We start from the raw sequence: 15,058 nt of genomic DNA, 5'->3' as shown, positions 1-15,058 counted from the left end.
CTGCTTTTGAAACCATGCTTACCATGCATTGAAATGAAAATTCTTTGCCTTTGGCTCACATATTTATTTCTTCAGATGACCAATAGAACCAGTTCACAAGTTCCAGTCTGATGTACTTCTTAAAGAGTTTGAAGTGCAGGTTTTTGATCCAATACAGCATACAAGAGCATCGTCAGGGAAGCAGTTTTTACAAAGAAAATCCTAATCTTTCAGCTGACAGTTGAAAGAAATGCATTGATAGAATGATTCACCTTTTTATGCACACCTACAATTTCTCTTGTAGTAAGCAAGAAAAGGTTTCACTTGAACACTGAGGTTCCAAATGCAGCAATACATTTTGCATGCAGCTAATAAGATTTTACTTATAATTGATTTGGGAATAATTAGGAAAGGCAATTGAATTTAAAACTGCTGACTGACAGGGAAAATAGAAATGTGCCCTAAAATGCTCTAACAAAATAGCCAGACTTGGTGTTTATGCTAATTGCAGTCTATTCACTGAGTTATCTTCTTGAATATGCCATGATTCCAGTGAGATACCATAGGGGAAAAGGTACTACACCAGACAAATGCATGCATTTAGAATCATATTCTACCAATCTTGCCTAACTACTAGCTAGAAGGTGTGTATGTTTATTGCTTTATAATGAAAGGTGCACATCATAATCATTGACAAGCCTAAATAGCAGAAATGGTTAATTTTGAAGTATTTAACAAATCTTAATTTGCCAATTTTATTCAAAAGGAGATGTGAAATTACTGAAAATCTATACATTTTCCTCTTCTTTCAATAGTACTTATCCCATGATTAACAACCCATAAAACCAAGTTTAGTTTTGCTTGTAAGGAGGGCTTTTTTCTAGGATTTTCACCATGTTGGATATGTTAGAAATGTTTTTGAATATAATAAAAATCTGTTAGACTTTTAAAAATTGAAAGAAAAATGCACCATCTGATGTAGAGTATATATTTCTGGCACAAATACAGCATTTTAAGAGTTTTAACGACAGCATTCTGATATGTTTTACGCCTGTGTTGTACATCTGATATTACTTACACAGATGTTGCTTCAGCTCTTTTGACAGAAGCAACAAAAGGCTATGAAAGTGCTAAATAGGTACTAATCTGATAAAAAAATTCCCACAAATAAATAAAAAGCTAAAAAAATATTGAAAATCAGTACCTCCGCTGCAGATGTGAGATCAATTTCTTCTTCTGAAAAGTCCAAGTGAGAAGGATGAAGTATATTCTGTTTTTCTATATGCTGTTGCTATTTTTATGTGAGAGACGTCAGCAAGGAGAAACAAGTCTCAAATGCCAGGTCTTCAATGGGATGATCACAGATGTTGCCCTGGATTTGCTGAGGAAGGTTATTACTTGTGAAACAACTCAAAACAACTATTTTCCATGTGCTTTTCTTATGGACAATTCTTATTTCTGGAAGAATTACTTTTCTCATCCCTTAATTTTAAATAGTTGTCTTGTTCTCCAGACTGGGTGTTCTAGGAAGAAATAAGAACAGACTGCATCAGCCTTAACTCCCTTCTCTTTCATGCCTGAATGATGGATTGCTCTCAGTGATTCCCAGGTTGTTCTCACTTTTTCCCAGAACCATATCTCAGACTGAGGTCTGGGAAAAGTACCTATGTGGCAGGACCATCTAGTAAAGCAGAGGACTTTGTTTTGTTTTGTTTTGTTTTGTTTTGTCTGCTTCAAAGCCTCTAATATCAGAGCCATACATAATTCTCCTGCTATCTGGGGCTCAGAGAGAACAAACTGTCCATGGACCTGGCTAAAGTGAATGGAATGTGTCCCCATGTCCACCTAACAAGCAGCTGTTGTTTTCTGGTCTACAAGGCTGACCAAAGTGTTACCACCCACATGGGTTGTCAGTCCCAGTTTTGCAGCTCACTTTTTTGGTACAAAGTGTTGTGGTTTCTACTACTTTAACCAACAGTTTGCCTTCCTATCTACTTAGGACATGGACAAATCTATATATGAATCTACTTAACATAATTTTCAGTATGGATGAATTTCTCTAAACAAAAAGTAATCTTTGCTTTTCCAGCTCAGGCTCGTGTCATCTAAAATTCCTGTCACATGACACAGCGCAGGTAAGAGACAGACATGTCATATGTGTAGAGATGATGTCTTGAGTCAATCCTCCCCAATACTTGGTGCATCCACCAGTTTTGCCCCTAGAGAAAGAAGAGTGGTTTTGGAAGGTGACATAATTAGGAGCTACTTCTTGGCTGTAGGCTTATGAAGAGCTGTGGAATTTGTGCTAGGTTTTCAGTTTTCTGAAGTCGCAGAGAAGGTAAAAGTCACAGCAATTTCCTGCTAGCAACTTCCCAGTCACATCACATACAGACAGGTTATTACATGGGCAAGGTAGTGTTCTCTGCCTGTTAATGGCTGCTAAGAACATATCTATGAAATGACCTTATACAGCACCACTGTAAAACCTTTACAACAGATATTATGTCAAAAAAAATTCAAGCTTCATCCCCTTAAAAAGTAGGTCATGGGCTGCCTAACTATCTAGTGCTATTTTAGGTGAGACAAGATTAGGATATGCCTGTGCTCCAGGTGCTACTTTTGAAATTGAAAATATTTCTTGTAGACCCTATGTCATGTCTCCAACCCCATGTCAGTGTTCTGGATGCTCTATGGCCTCCTGCATCTTCTGTGTACACGTTACCTTTGGCCACTAGTAATGAATGGGCACATGAAAAATCACTAGGGAAAGAAAGAAAAGTCCTTTAGCACTATGGACTATACTCTTTCAGATATTCACAAGTGTATGCTGTGAGGTGTGCTCCTTTTCCCATACCCCATCCTACAGTCATAGAATGGTTTGAGTTGGAGGGGACCCTATAGATCAAGATGTTCCAATGCCTCAGTTGGCAGGGACACCTTCCTGGCAGGGACAACTAGACCAGGTTGCTCAGAGCTCCATCCAGCCTGGCCTTGAACACTTCCAGGGATGGAGCATCCACAGCTTCTCTGGGCAACCTGTCTCAGTGCCTCACCATCCTCACAGTAAAGAATTTCTTCCTAATGTCTAATCTAAACTTGTTCTCTTTCAGTTTGAAGCATTCTTCCTTGTCCTATCTCTACATGCTCATGTAAAAAATCCTTCTGCATCTTTCTTGTAGGCCTCTTGGCACTGAAAGGCCACAATTAGGTAATCTCTAAGCCTTCTCTTTTTCAGGCGGAACAAATCCAATTCTTTTAACCTTTTCTTAGACACTCCATTCCTCTAATTCTCTTGGTGACCCTCCTCTGGATTTTCTCCAAAAAGTCAATGCACTTGTGCACAAAGTTCCTGTGCTGGGAACCCCACAGCTGGATGCAGCACTGCAGGTGGGGTCCCTTGAGACTGGATTAGGGGCATAGAATCACCTTCCTGGACTTTTATGACATTGGTACAAAGGTTTTTCCCTCATTTCTCCCCATTTTTTTAGTAAAACTTTTAATTTTTCTGGACTTGTAAGTCTCTTTGCCTAAAGAAAGGAATGCCCAGTCTACCCTGAGTTCTCCCTCAGTCGTCCCTTTTCATTTAGCACTGAACTAGCTTTATTTATATTTACATCATATCAGCTGTTTTCCTGTATCCTAGTCTGTTACCTTTACTCTCTTTTGTCTTCCTATTTTTTCGTACTGTTACACCTATCCCGTTTTGTTGTATTGCACTAAATAGTTATTTAGTCGTTTACACTGGGTGTTTAGGTAATTTGCACTGTTCACATGATTTCTTTCCTATGACCTCATGGTTTTCCTGTTTTTCCCTAAATTTGTATCCTATGAATTTGTATCCTACGACCTCATGGTCTTCCCCTTTTTCCCCGAATCACTTTGTTTTTGCATACACATCAACCAACCTTTATTTCTCCTTTTTGCAGCCTAGGTTTTTTCCTTAGAACATTGTCCTATTTTTCTTGCTTCTCCTTTTTTCCCCCTGAGCATTTTTACAGTGTCCTTTGTCTGTCTTTTTCTGTCACATTATCCTGCTTCTGCTCTCTATTTTCTCTAGAGTGTCATTTTGGTATAAAATGTATTGCATGTTATTTATTCTCTACAGTTTGGGGTGAACAGACCTGCCTGTGTATAGAGACACATTTACACATAGAATCCTTCAATTACTTCCAAATTGTCACTATAATTTCAAGAGTACACTATATTTATAGTGGTTGAATTCTCCAATGTTTAACGTACTATAAATCTTTCATTCTTGTTTATTTATACTCTGTCATAAAGAGGAAGTATTTGAATTTTCTGTTCCTCATGTGCATTCTTTCAGTGCCACAGGGCCAGAATGCAGCCAGGTGAGGATGTGCAGATGTACAAATTGGGGTCAATTGAGTTCTTATCATGGAGCTCCCAGAGTGCCTGGACAGGATGATTGTTTGGCCAGCACAGCCAGTAGCATCAGCACATGGAGGTGAAATGAGGGCATCACTCTTCTCCATGAGCTAGCAACCTGCAGCTGGCACCAGAAAAGAATATGCAGTGCAGGCTTTTCTGTCCTAACCCTGCTTCAGTTGCCATTGCTTCCATAGGACAGGTTAGAAAGATCTTGAGCACCCCTCAAAACTGATGCTGTGCTCTGCAGGGAGGAAACCCCTGGGGTCTGGGAGTGGCATTTCTCAGGCATGACAGTGACTCAGAAAGGCACAAAAATTGCATGTCTGGCTCTCAGGAGCTGTTGTCTGTCTCTGCCCCGAGGTGCGTGGGATGGTTCTGAGCAGCCCGAGCTTTGAAGGATGAGACTGGACTCTTCAGTTTTCAATCTTCAGGTTGTTTATTATTTCTTATCAACAGAGTTTTTCCTTCTGCCCAGCTGAGGTCTGAACAGCAAGGCAGCCAAAGGCATTCTGATGCCCCCCAGGTGTCGTCGTCTCTTTATACTACAAACTACGTATATCATATTTACTTTTATGTCCCCATACCTATCACCTGTGTTAGAAAGTGCATTTCTACTCTAAACCAATCCCCAGGTGCCAACATCATCACAGAAAATGGATGACATGAAAAACAAAGAAGGACGAGACACACCCTGATTCCTCCATCTTGTCCCCATAACCCCTATACCAAAAACCCTAAAATCTATATTTTCACCCTGTAAATACATCATTCCTGCACTATTCAAACCCAAGTGCCTCTCATGTCCTCATATACAGGTGGCATATCCCTAGATGGATAAAAGTCAAGCCACCAGGCACTTCTGGCAACATTCCAGGTCTTCCGAGCCCCCCAAGAGGGCTCTTGGTAACTCTGGACGTCCGGAGTGACATGCTGAATTCCCTCATCTGGCGTAAAAATAAACAGTTATCCTGCTGCTTGGTTGAATGGCTTTGAAATACAGAGAAAACTACCATATTCTGATGCTGTAGAAAAAGTTAAATTTTGTTGCCCTGCTTCATTGCTGAAGGAGACGCGTAAGATGAAACTGGGCTGTGCAAGGCCAAAGTTTCCTTGAAAATATGTGAGATGAAAATATGTAGGAGTGACATGATAGAATAGGCACAGGGTTTAGTGTATACAAAAAGTGCATCATTTAAAATTATGCTGTACCTTAAAAAGCTAATTGGAAAGAGACCTTAGGAAGTCACCTAATCAACTGCCTTACCCTAAGGAAATCTCTTTTTTTTTCCACTTTTTTTTTTTTGTTTGTTTGGTTTTTTTTTGTTTTCTAAGATCTGCTCAACTTTTTGTTGAAGACCTCAAACAATGAAGATGGCACAGGCTCATGGTCATCTCTAAGTTCTTCACTTCTGGTCATAAAATGTTTTACTAATGTCTTGCCTCTATTATTTTCTTTGTAACTTCAGGTATTTTCTTCTCATATCAACTTTGCATGTCAAGTAGCATGCAAATTTCTTCCTTATTGCTGCAGCCTTTAGGGAATTGGAGACTATTTTTGGAATTCTTTTCTCAAACATTCCTACTTTATGCTAAACATCAGGTTAAATTTTGTTTTGATTTGGGGTTTTTTCTTGTTCTTGTTTGGGCTTTGGTTTGCTGGGTTTTTTTTTTGTTTTGGGGTGGGTTTTTTTTTTTTTGTTTTTTATTGATTTTGGATTTTTTTCTTTATGCATGTGATGCTCTGAAGTTTTTCTAATTGTTCTATTTCCTAAAACTGAGCTCATGCTCTTGCTGAACAGACCAGGAATGATACAGCAAAGAAAGTGTTTCCAAAGAACCAGTAAGCTGTTCTGCAGGCTGTGGTTAGCTATTTCCATTTTCACATGCTAGATTATTTTCTGGGATACTTATCTACTCTGTCAAAACCATTTTGAACTGAACCCTAGCCTCCAAAGTACAACACATTCCCACCAGCCTCCTGTTTAAAAAACCCCAGTCTCCTCTGTCCTTTTTGATCACAAATAGAATTGTTGAATAAGGCTGGATGCAAAGCATTTTAAGTTAGGATTACTTTAAGTATCTAAATTATCACAGTAGTTTGTAAACTCTCAGTTTTATGCACTAGGATTGTCAGTACATTCTGTTGTCCACAATGTGATGAGGACTTTTTTCACTGGACTTATTTGTGAACTCCCACAGGTTATAAGAGTCAGCAACTGCTGGGGATGGTTTGCTGGCCACATTTCTCTTGAGTGCTGTTGGAAAGAGCACTGTACTTCATCTGCACTGACCACCTTCACCTGATGATCTGAGCTGGATTGAAACAGACTTTGGGTAAAGTTGAGAACATCAGGGCTCCTGTTCCCCAGGAGAATTTTCAACTACTGCCTATTTTTCTATGACATAGAAAACTTGATTTGATTTTGCAACTACCCTTAACTTAAATGCAACACTGATGTCAGGAATTGCCACAGCAATAGCTAAGCCATGAGACAAATGAAAGTATTTAAAGCTATTAATGGGTAACTTCATTATCTAAAGTCCTAAACATCTTACAGGCATCTTCTTTTGCTGTGCAGTGTGTCCATAAAATGTGACAAGATCAACTGAAAGATTACTTCAAGATCATGTGCAAGGTGAAGTTAGAGTCAAAATCTGCCAATATTTTTTTTGCTAAAAATTTAGATATTACAGACATATTTAGTTCGTAATAAGGCTACAAGCTGAGAAAAATGTGACCATTTATAGCATCCAGAGACCAAAAGAATCAGTCTGAGCATATGTGACAGTCAAAGGTTTGTTTACCTCATTTATTACACAATTAACTGTTGTGTCCAAATTTATAGTGCCATATAACCCCCACAAGATGATTGCCCTAGGGTTCAGGCCTCCATGAAGCAGCTTTTAAGTAAGTGGAAATAGCTCTGATATCATTCATTCCAGCATAGGACACAAGTCATCATGTCATGGGTTTATGATTATAATACTGTCACCTTCAATATTCCAAAGACACAGTTCCATAAGAAACAGTTTCATAAAATATTAATATGGTTAATGGGTAATTCATTACATCATAAAAAGAACCCACACAGTCCACAAAGTGTTAACAAAAATGAGCAAATTGAACACAGTTTAACTGAAATGGAAGCTTTACTAAGTAACTATGAATTTATTACATCAGTTGTTTATTTAAGGTCATCCAGAAATAATGGTAACATTTCAGTGGGCTAAATAATTTTGTTTCAGTCGAAAAAGTGAGCAATGAGTTGAATTTAAGCCCTCTAAATCAAGACTTTGATGAGGTTGAATTGCTTGTACATGTACAGCAGCACCAAGAACTGGGAGATCATAATCTTAAATCTGTCCAGAGGAAGAATGATTTGCAAGATGTTTTTGTTTGGTTGTTTTGACAGTTCCCAATTTAATCATCAGACTGCATATATTCTGAGCCTTTTCTGTCATAGCATGAAGATCTTTCTATGCAAATGTATTACATCTGTGATGTTTTCTGCCTTTACTAGATGACTCTGCCCTTTTATCATAGTAAGGAGAATGACAATATTCATTAAGAATATATAAGACATTAAATGGCAGTGATAACCTATTGTGATAAACATCACATAAAGATCAGGAAATGACAGTCAATCCAGGCCTGAGGAAATCTTAAGGCTGCAGAGTGAGTGAATGTCTCTTGTCTTCCCTCCCTCAAACCATTCGTCTCTTCTTTTATCAGTGAAGACAATGACAGTAAGGACAGTACAGAAATAATCAATTCCTCTGGCATATTTAAAAGTGTGCTTTCAAGGACCTTTTCAGAAAAACCTTTTTTACCTCTTTGGGTTCAGAATATTACATTCATGTTCTTGCTTTCGAATTTACTTTATTTTTAAGGACTGGGGACTTTACATATCCAAATGCAAGCTCTATTTCAATTTCAGTACATATCAAAAAAGCTGGATCCAAAACTAAGGACACCTCACAGTAATTGCTTAATGATTCACCATCTTCACTTCTCTAGGTAAAAATACCCAGCTTCTTTAGAAGTGGTTGTTGTAGGAAGACTATAGATTTGTTGTCTGCAAGTCTTCATGTTTTCTTTGTAAAGTGCATTGGAAAGAGTTTGTGCTTGTTCACGGCTTCTTGCTTTGGTAAGTGATTGCTCTAAAATCAATCATCTGTATTGCCCTATACTATTCCCATAATGTGACTATCATGATGGCATCTCCTTTAGCTCCAAATGCAATTTTAATGCTGTTATCTAGTTTGCTAGTTAGAGACAAGGCTTCAATGGGCATTTTTCAGGAAGGAAACCATGTCCAGGCTTCTATCAGCAGGAGGAAAAGATAAAGAACCTGACTGGCCTTGTGTCTCTTCTTACAATTATAAGGCTAATGCTTTCAGCTCTCTATTACCACAGAGTTTGTTTTGTACAGAAAACAACAAGCTGTCAGCTGAAGTTGAATATTGTGAGTGCTAACAAACGCAAATAATAATTGTATTTTTTTTTTCAAAACAGGAAGCCTTCTGTGATAATGTGACTTCATTAAATGGGCATAGATTGATGGGGCTGTAATCTATTCATTGTTATTATTGCCAAAGAACAATGTATGCTGCCTAACACATCACAGAATAAAAACTGTGTTATGTGGATAGCCTCTCCCTCCCAAAGAAATACTCTTTACCAGTCACAGTATTACAGCAGAATCAGCCCTTGTGTTAGGTGTTACATGAATGTCTGAGAAGAGTTGGAATTGATTTTTCCAGAATTTCCAGCACAAAACTGATGGTTCAGCTGATGCACAGAGCACATTGTTCTAATATTCTCTTTGACAGTGTTTCTGACATTTAAGTCTAAAGACTTTAAACATGCAACTGAGGGATACTCTTCAATGCTCCAGGACACTGCCTAATTTAAATTTATTTGTTGATGAAATTTCCTTCTCAGTACATGTGAACTCTCAATGGGAGTTAAAAAAAAATATACCCTCCCTGCCCTTGAATATGAGAAAAACAGCTCATGTAATTTGCTGCAGTCAATTGTTTTCTGTTCCAGACCAAGTTATATACAAGCTAATGAAGAGAAAAGTAAAGATTTTTATATATCTTACAAGCAAATAATATAAAGTGTTTTTGGAATATATTTCAACAGAGGGATGTGTATTTGATAGGTTTTGCTTGTAGCTGGTACAAAGGTTGATGTAATAGCACAATTCACCTGCAAACGATAAGTGATTGCTGTGAAAAACCCCAGAACTATTTTTAAGCAAGAAAACCAGTTCTACATCAAAGTTTCTTTCCCCCAAATCTCTGTAATTGCAAGTAGTTCCCTTATTAACAATTGAGAGGTATTTTCTGTTTAATGGGAAAAAAGGTTATGTTTTTCAAATAATATTTAATTTCCTTATCTAATTTCCTTGGCATAAACAAGATACAAAAGCTTTTGCTGCCTAAAAACTCCTAACAATTTCTCTTTTACATTGAAATATAGTAGCTTTGAAAGGAAATAATGCATCTGCAGATGGTGCTGAATTGCATGAAATTAATTACTACATGCGCAAGTTCTCAGTAATTAATTCCATTGAGGCCTGTAAAATCCATTGTGAGCTGAATTACATGTTTTTTAGCCTTTCCTTTTCTACCTGAAAGTTGCTGTATCATCTTTTAAGCCGAGTTTAAAAGTGATAAGGAAACTATATTAAGTTCATCCAAGAAAATGCATTCAATTTTCTTTGTCACGCTCACAATATAAAGAAATCAAACTGTTATGGAATGTGTGTTAGTACAGTGATCAAACATTTCTAAATGTCTTCCTGGGAAGTAACTATCTGCTGCTGATGTACATTCTGATGCTGTGGACATTCCAAATTCCTGGGATCAGTGTTCAGTACCCAGTCCCTGCAAAGGTTTTAATACAGCAAACACAAAGATTGTAGATCTCAGCACTTACGACCACTTGTACCAAGATTTTCATGATTTTTTTAAGAAGTAGGGATGAGAGAGGATGTTTTCAGAACATATACCCTCCAGATCTGATGCTAAAGGTAAGGCAGATACAACAATCCCTAGACTATGAATCCTGGCAGTGCCCAGATATAAGCCAAGTGCTTGACTGATCAAATCAGCCACAGACCTTACACAGACAGAGATATTAGGGAGCTATATAGAAATACCAAGGTGGTTTGGAACAAGTGCCAGGGATTGAAAAGGATTTTTAAGGCTGAAAATTTTAGGATGCTGAGACTAACCTTGCTGTTAGATCTCAACCTGGTTTAGGAAGGAAGATACAGACTGCATGCAGAAATTCTGGCAGTGATGGACTTTGTACAGGAAGGGAACTGGGAAATAGCAAAAAAGGGTTGAGAACTCCACTGGTTAACTGTGATCTGTCTCCCAGTCTGATGGGTTCTGACTAGTCTGGACTCTGTAAGGACACAGCTCACAATGAATCCCCTGCTATACAAAACCCTTAAAGCCTAAGCCACCCTTCTATTTCCAGCCAGCCATTTTGTCTGGATTTGGTCCTGTGAAAAACTTCAGTGTCATGTTAGACTTGTTGCTCTTGTGGGGTCTGTACAGGTAGGGATTCTGCTGGCCTAATATGGCTTTCCTGTTTGTGACAAATTAGCTGAGCTAATTTGCCTGGGATACTCTGGGTGCAACTGCAAGAGGCTGTGCTTGAGCAGACATACACATTTATATATTGTTTTTTGCACTAGTTTGAGCCAAATAACTAGTTTGACCATTCAGACTTATGGAATTTGAGTCTCACTAAAATAGAAGATGCTGGGACTGTGATATATTTTTTTTCCAAGGACAGTGTAGGAGAGCCCTGTTACAAACAGAGCTATAACATTTTCAGCACATTTGTTTTCTGATTGCTTGTTGTGTTACTTAATCAGGGAGCTTCCTGTAAATCAGAAAATTTCTGACTGACATATGACTAGAGAATATGGTCTCATGGAAAAAAAACATTAATCCAAAAAAATTAACTCTATCAGTTTGAATTGAATTTTTGCTCTTGTCTTAAGGTTTAATATTTTTTTGCATTTTATGAAAATTGACTAGAAAGGTGGGGTTAGATTTCCAGGTGGAAATTCTGGTATGCATAGTAAGTAAGTAATCTCATATGCTGTCTGCTACATTGCACTTAAGAGTCTGACAAAGAAAATGAATAAAACTGTCAATCTCCAAAGTTGGTAATGCAAGTTGATACCTTATGTCTGACACTCTCAGAAGACTGAAGGTGGGAAGAAGCTCTGAGAAGGGAACAGTGTTTTCTCTGCCTCAGACACTGAGGATATGTGACTTGCTGGCCTTTCTAATTTTTGCAGAGCCATGGTATGTGTGCTTCTATAACCTTTCAGTCCAGACAGCAACTGGGTAAATGCCAAGGAAAGCATGATCTGCTTTCTAATCAGCAAACTGGCTACTGCATGAACAAGGACAGTGAAAAACAGAAGGCTTTTTTTCCTCTACAACCCCAGTATGGTGGTTATAGTAACAGAGAGCATATTGATTCAAGTTCGGTATTTTTCCATTTATCTGATACAAGGCTCACAAAAAAAAATTCATTTTTCTTAGCCAAATTAAAGGGTAATGATGTGATTGACAGAGATTTAGAAGAACATAACAAAACTGTTTTAGTAACCATCATGAAATACAGTTTGGATATTAGGATTCTGGAGAGACTTCTAGCAGTGGATTTCATTTTTTTTTTACCATGTACTTGATAAAGAAAGTATTCTTGCTAAATAGGAAGACTCCGGTTTAACAGCTATTTACACTAGTATCTGTATTGTTAAAGGCACCTATATGTCACTGTTGAGTTATGTGAGAAGGATAAACAGGGATGTGGCAGTTGGGATTGCCTAAATTCGAGTATTTAGTCCTATTTGAGACAGTTTGGTATATCCAGAATAATTATACAAGGCTGGCATACATTGCAGTGGACCAAAGGGGCAATTCCTCTCTGTTGGAGCTGTAGCTGAAGGCCAAGAATTTTCTCTCTCTCTCCCTCTCTCTCTCCCCCACACATCTTCTTCTTTTTTTTTTTTTAAAAACCTCCCACTCCTGTTTGAAGTATAGCTCCTAGTTTTGTGTACTAATATTGATGTTAGAATTGCTTCATCTCTGTCTACCAGAAGGTACATAAATATTTGCAGCACACAGATTGCATATGCTGGTGATGATGATGCTGGGACATAAATCTTGGTGTTAGCTTCTTAGTCCCCTTATAGGATGTGTCCTAAGGACACATGTTTGAATAATACTTTTAAAAAGGTCATTTTGTACCTTGATATACTTTCATTTTTTTTCCCCAGAAGATTTAGTGGGTTAAATAGAAATTGATTAGTGGTTTGCTTATTTTAATTCAAATGTCAAAATATTTGTGACAATACAAATATTTTTCTAGCCTATCTAGCTTATAGCTTGGAATTGAAAATGATCTCATGGTTCTAACAATCTTTTTTTCACACCTTAATCTTCTTGTTTGTCTCCAATATGACCTTAAGCAAGTCACCTCAGCTTCCTGCACTTTGATTTCCCTACCCAAAAAATATTGAGAGTCGTATTTGTCCGGATGATTAATTTGTTTTAATTAACAATTATCTTTGTTAATATTGGAAAAGTGCTTTGAGATACATGGATGAAAACTAGAGTATAAATACAAAGCATTTTCTGCTGCTAAGAAATCTATTTTACTAGAATGACAAAGATGCAAAAAGAGAGATGAATGCAGATAAATATCTGTACAACAGCTCTTCTGGCCTCCTGGGAGCAAGTTAACATTTTTTCCTGAGAGGACTGATCTGCTCATAGATTAGATAATCAAACACAGACACATTATACTGGCAAGGTGTTTTAAAGGAGAGCCTTGACTAAAAATAAACATGCTCCTTGGCTATTCTGTAAACATCAACATGACATGTGAAAAGCCTTGATAAAGCTGAGGATTAAAAAAAAAGGCACCAAAAAAGGTGGGGATGGCTGTAATGAATCACATTTTGCTTTCAGTAACACTCATACAAAGCCAGAAGAGCTACATATTAAATAAAAGGCTTCACCGAGGAAAACCTTCAACTTGATTAAAAATGCATTTCCTAGGTGAAATGTCTTTGGGCTTACATCCCATGAACTTGAAAACAGAACCGGGGCCAGACTTGGAATCTCTTAAATGCTACAAATATTTTTCCTTAGGTATCATAGAATCATACAACTGTTAAAGTTGGAAAAGACCTTTTAAGATCATTGGGTCCAATGGAAACTTAGCATTGCCCAGTCTACCATTAAACCATGTTCCTAATCTACACGTATTTAAAATGCCTCTGGGGTATTTAAACAACTTCCCTGAGTGACCTCTTCCAATGCTTGACAACCTTCCAGAGAAGAAATGCTTCCTAATTTCCAAACTAAACCTCCATTAGCACAACTTGAGGCCTTTTCCCGTTGTCTTATTATTTGTTATATGAGAGAAGAGACCGTGAAGATGGAAAGGCCACAGCTGTTTTTTTCAAACATGATATTTTTCTGAAAGCGAAATCTTGCCACTTAATGAATCTGCAAAGCATTTTAAGAAATTCCCATAAAAGCACATTCACTTTTCTTAATTTCCCCTTTTCTGCATTCTTGCTAACTGACTTCCCTGCTGCCCATCCCTGTGGATGAGCATCACCAGCAATCTGGCCATGGGAGATCCTGAGGACATCAGGAGGGGCTGCGGGCTCCTGGGGTGAGCCCATGGGCAGTGGAAGCCCTGGAGGTGCTTCCTTGATCCAAGGGGAGGGTTTGAGCCATGGGGGGTTACACTAATCCTGCAGATCAACACATTGAGCAAAAGTTGTGTCTTAGATGGGGTAGTGTTTTTTACAAACACAGAAAGCACTAAAGCTTGAGAATGAGCGCAGTGGGATCCGCCTGACAAAATGTGGTGGGTGCCTGTTGGCAACAGAAATGCAAAGGAGGACTGAGACATGCTGGGACAGCTTGCAGCTGGATAACTGCAATGAACAGGTACAAGCTCTTCAGGAAATATTGTCAAGATAGAAGCAGGGAGGCTGCAGAAGGTGCTCTCTGCATGAAATAGCAGCTCACTTATGGGGAGCTCTTAAACAGGACAGACAACAGGCTGAGGGAGAGCTCGTGGGTCAAGACCAGAGGAGAGGTAAGTGATGGTGGCATTGTGGTTGGAGTGTGTGGTCAGAAACCCAATATTCTTGCTGGTTCAGCAGACAGATCCTTCTTTAAATAACTCAGGTAAGTGTCTGGATTGCCATCAATGACAGAGCTGTCATTCAGGGGGTACCAGACAGGGTGGAACAGTGGGCCACAAGAACCATAAATACTCATTCTGGAAAGGCTTAAAATGACTTCAATTACTGCCAGGCAGGCATCATCTCCAGTTATTCAAGTACCTAATTTCCACTGATTTGTAAGTGAGGCAGGCACTTTGATAGGTTTGAGGAATTTGGACTAAGAGTGTTTCCTTAAAAAAAAAAAAAACCAACCAATTTAATTGTACCTATGGCAGTTCTCCTTTACTCATCTTTTCTAAGAAAAGAAGTGACTGGTGAGAGTGAAATTGGCTTCCTGATCCTGCAGAACTCTTAAAATAGAAAAAAGAATACCCATTCACAAACATAGGTGTCTGAAAAAAATGCATGCCATACATTTGCTGTTCTCTCTCCCACAG

General features: G+C 38.3%; 1 protein-coding gene across 1 annotated transcript in view; it reads right to left on the bottom strand.

Moving 5' to 3' along the window:
* Nucleotides 1-1,478: 1,478 nt before the first annotated feature.
* The window catches only part of KHDRBS2 (KH RNA binding domain containing, signal transduction associated 2), a 380,960-nt gene continuing 367,380 nt past the window's right edge, over nt 1,479-15,058 (bottom strand). Inside the window, exon 13 of the mRNA XM_054280510.1 lies at nt 1,479-1,502. The gene's annotated coding sequence lies outside the window, so the exon portion shown is untranslated. The remainder of the gene's footprint in view (nt 1,503-15,058) is intronic.

The sequence above is a fragment of the Melozone crissalis genome, unplaced genomic scaffold, assembly GCF_028551555.1.
Source record: "Melozone crissalis strain CALT ecotype California unplaced genomic scaffold, PUWL_Pcris_2 ptg000027l_1, whole genome shotgun sequence".
Classification (NCBI taxonomy): domain Eukaryota; kingdom Metazoa; phylum Chordata; class Aves; order Passeriformes; family Passerellidae; genus Melozone; species Melozone crissalis.
The sequence above is the reverse complement of the archived record's forward strand: the minus strand, read 5'-3'. Positions and strand labels throughout refer to the sequence as shown.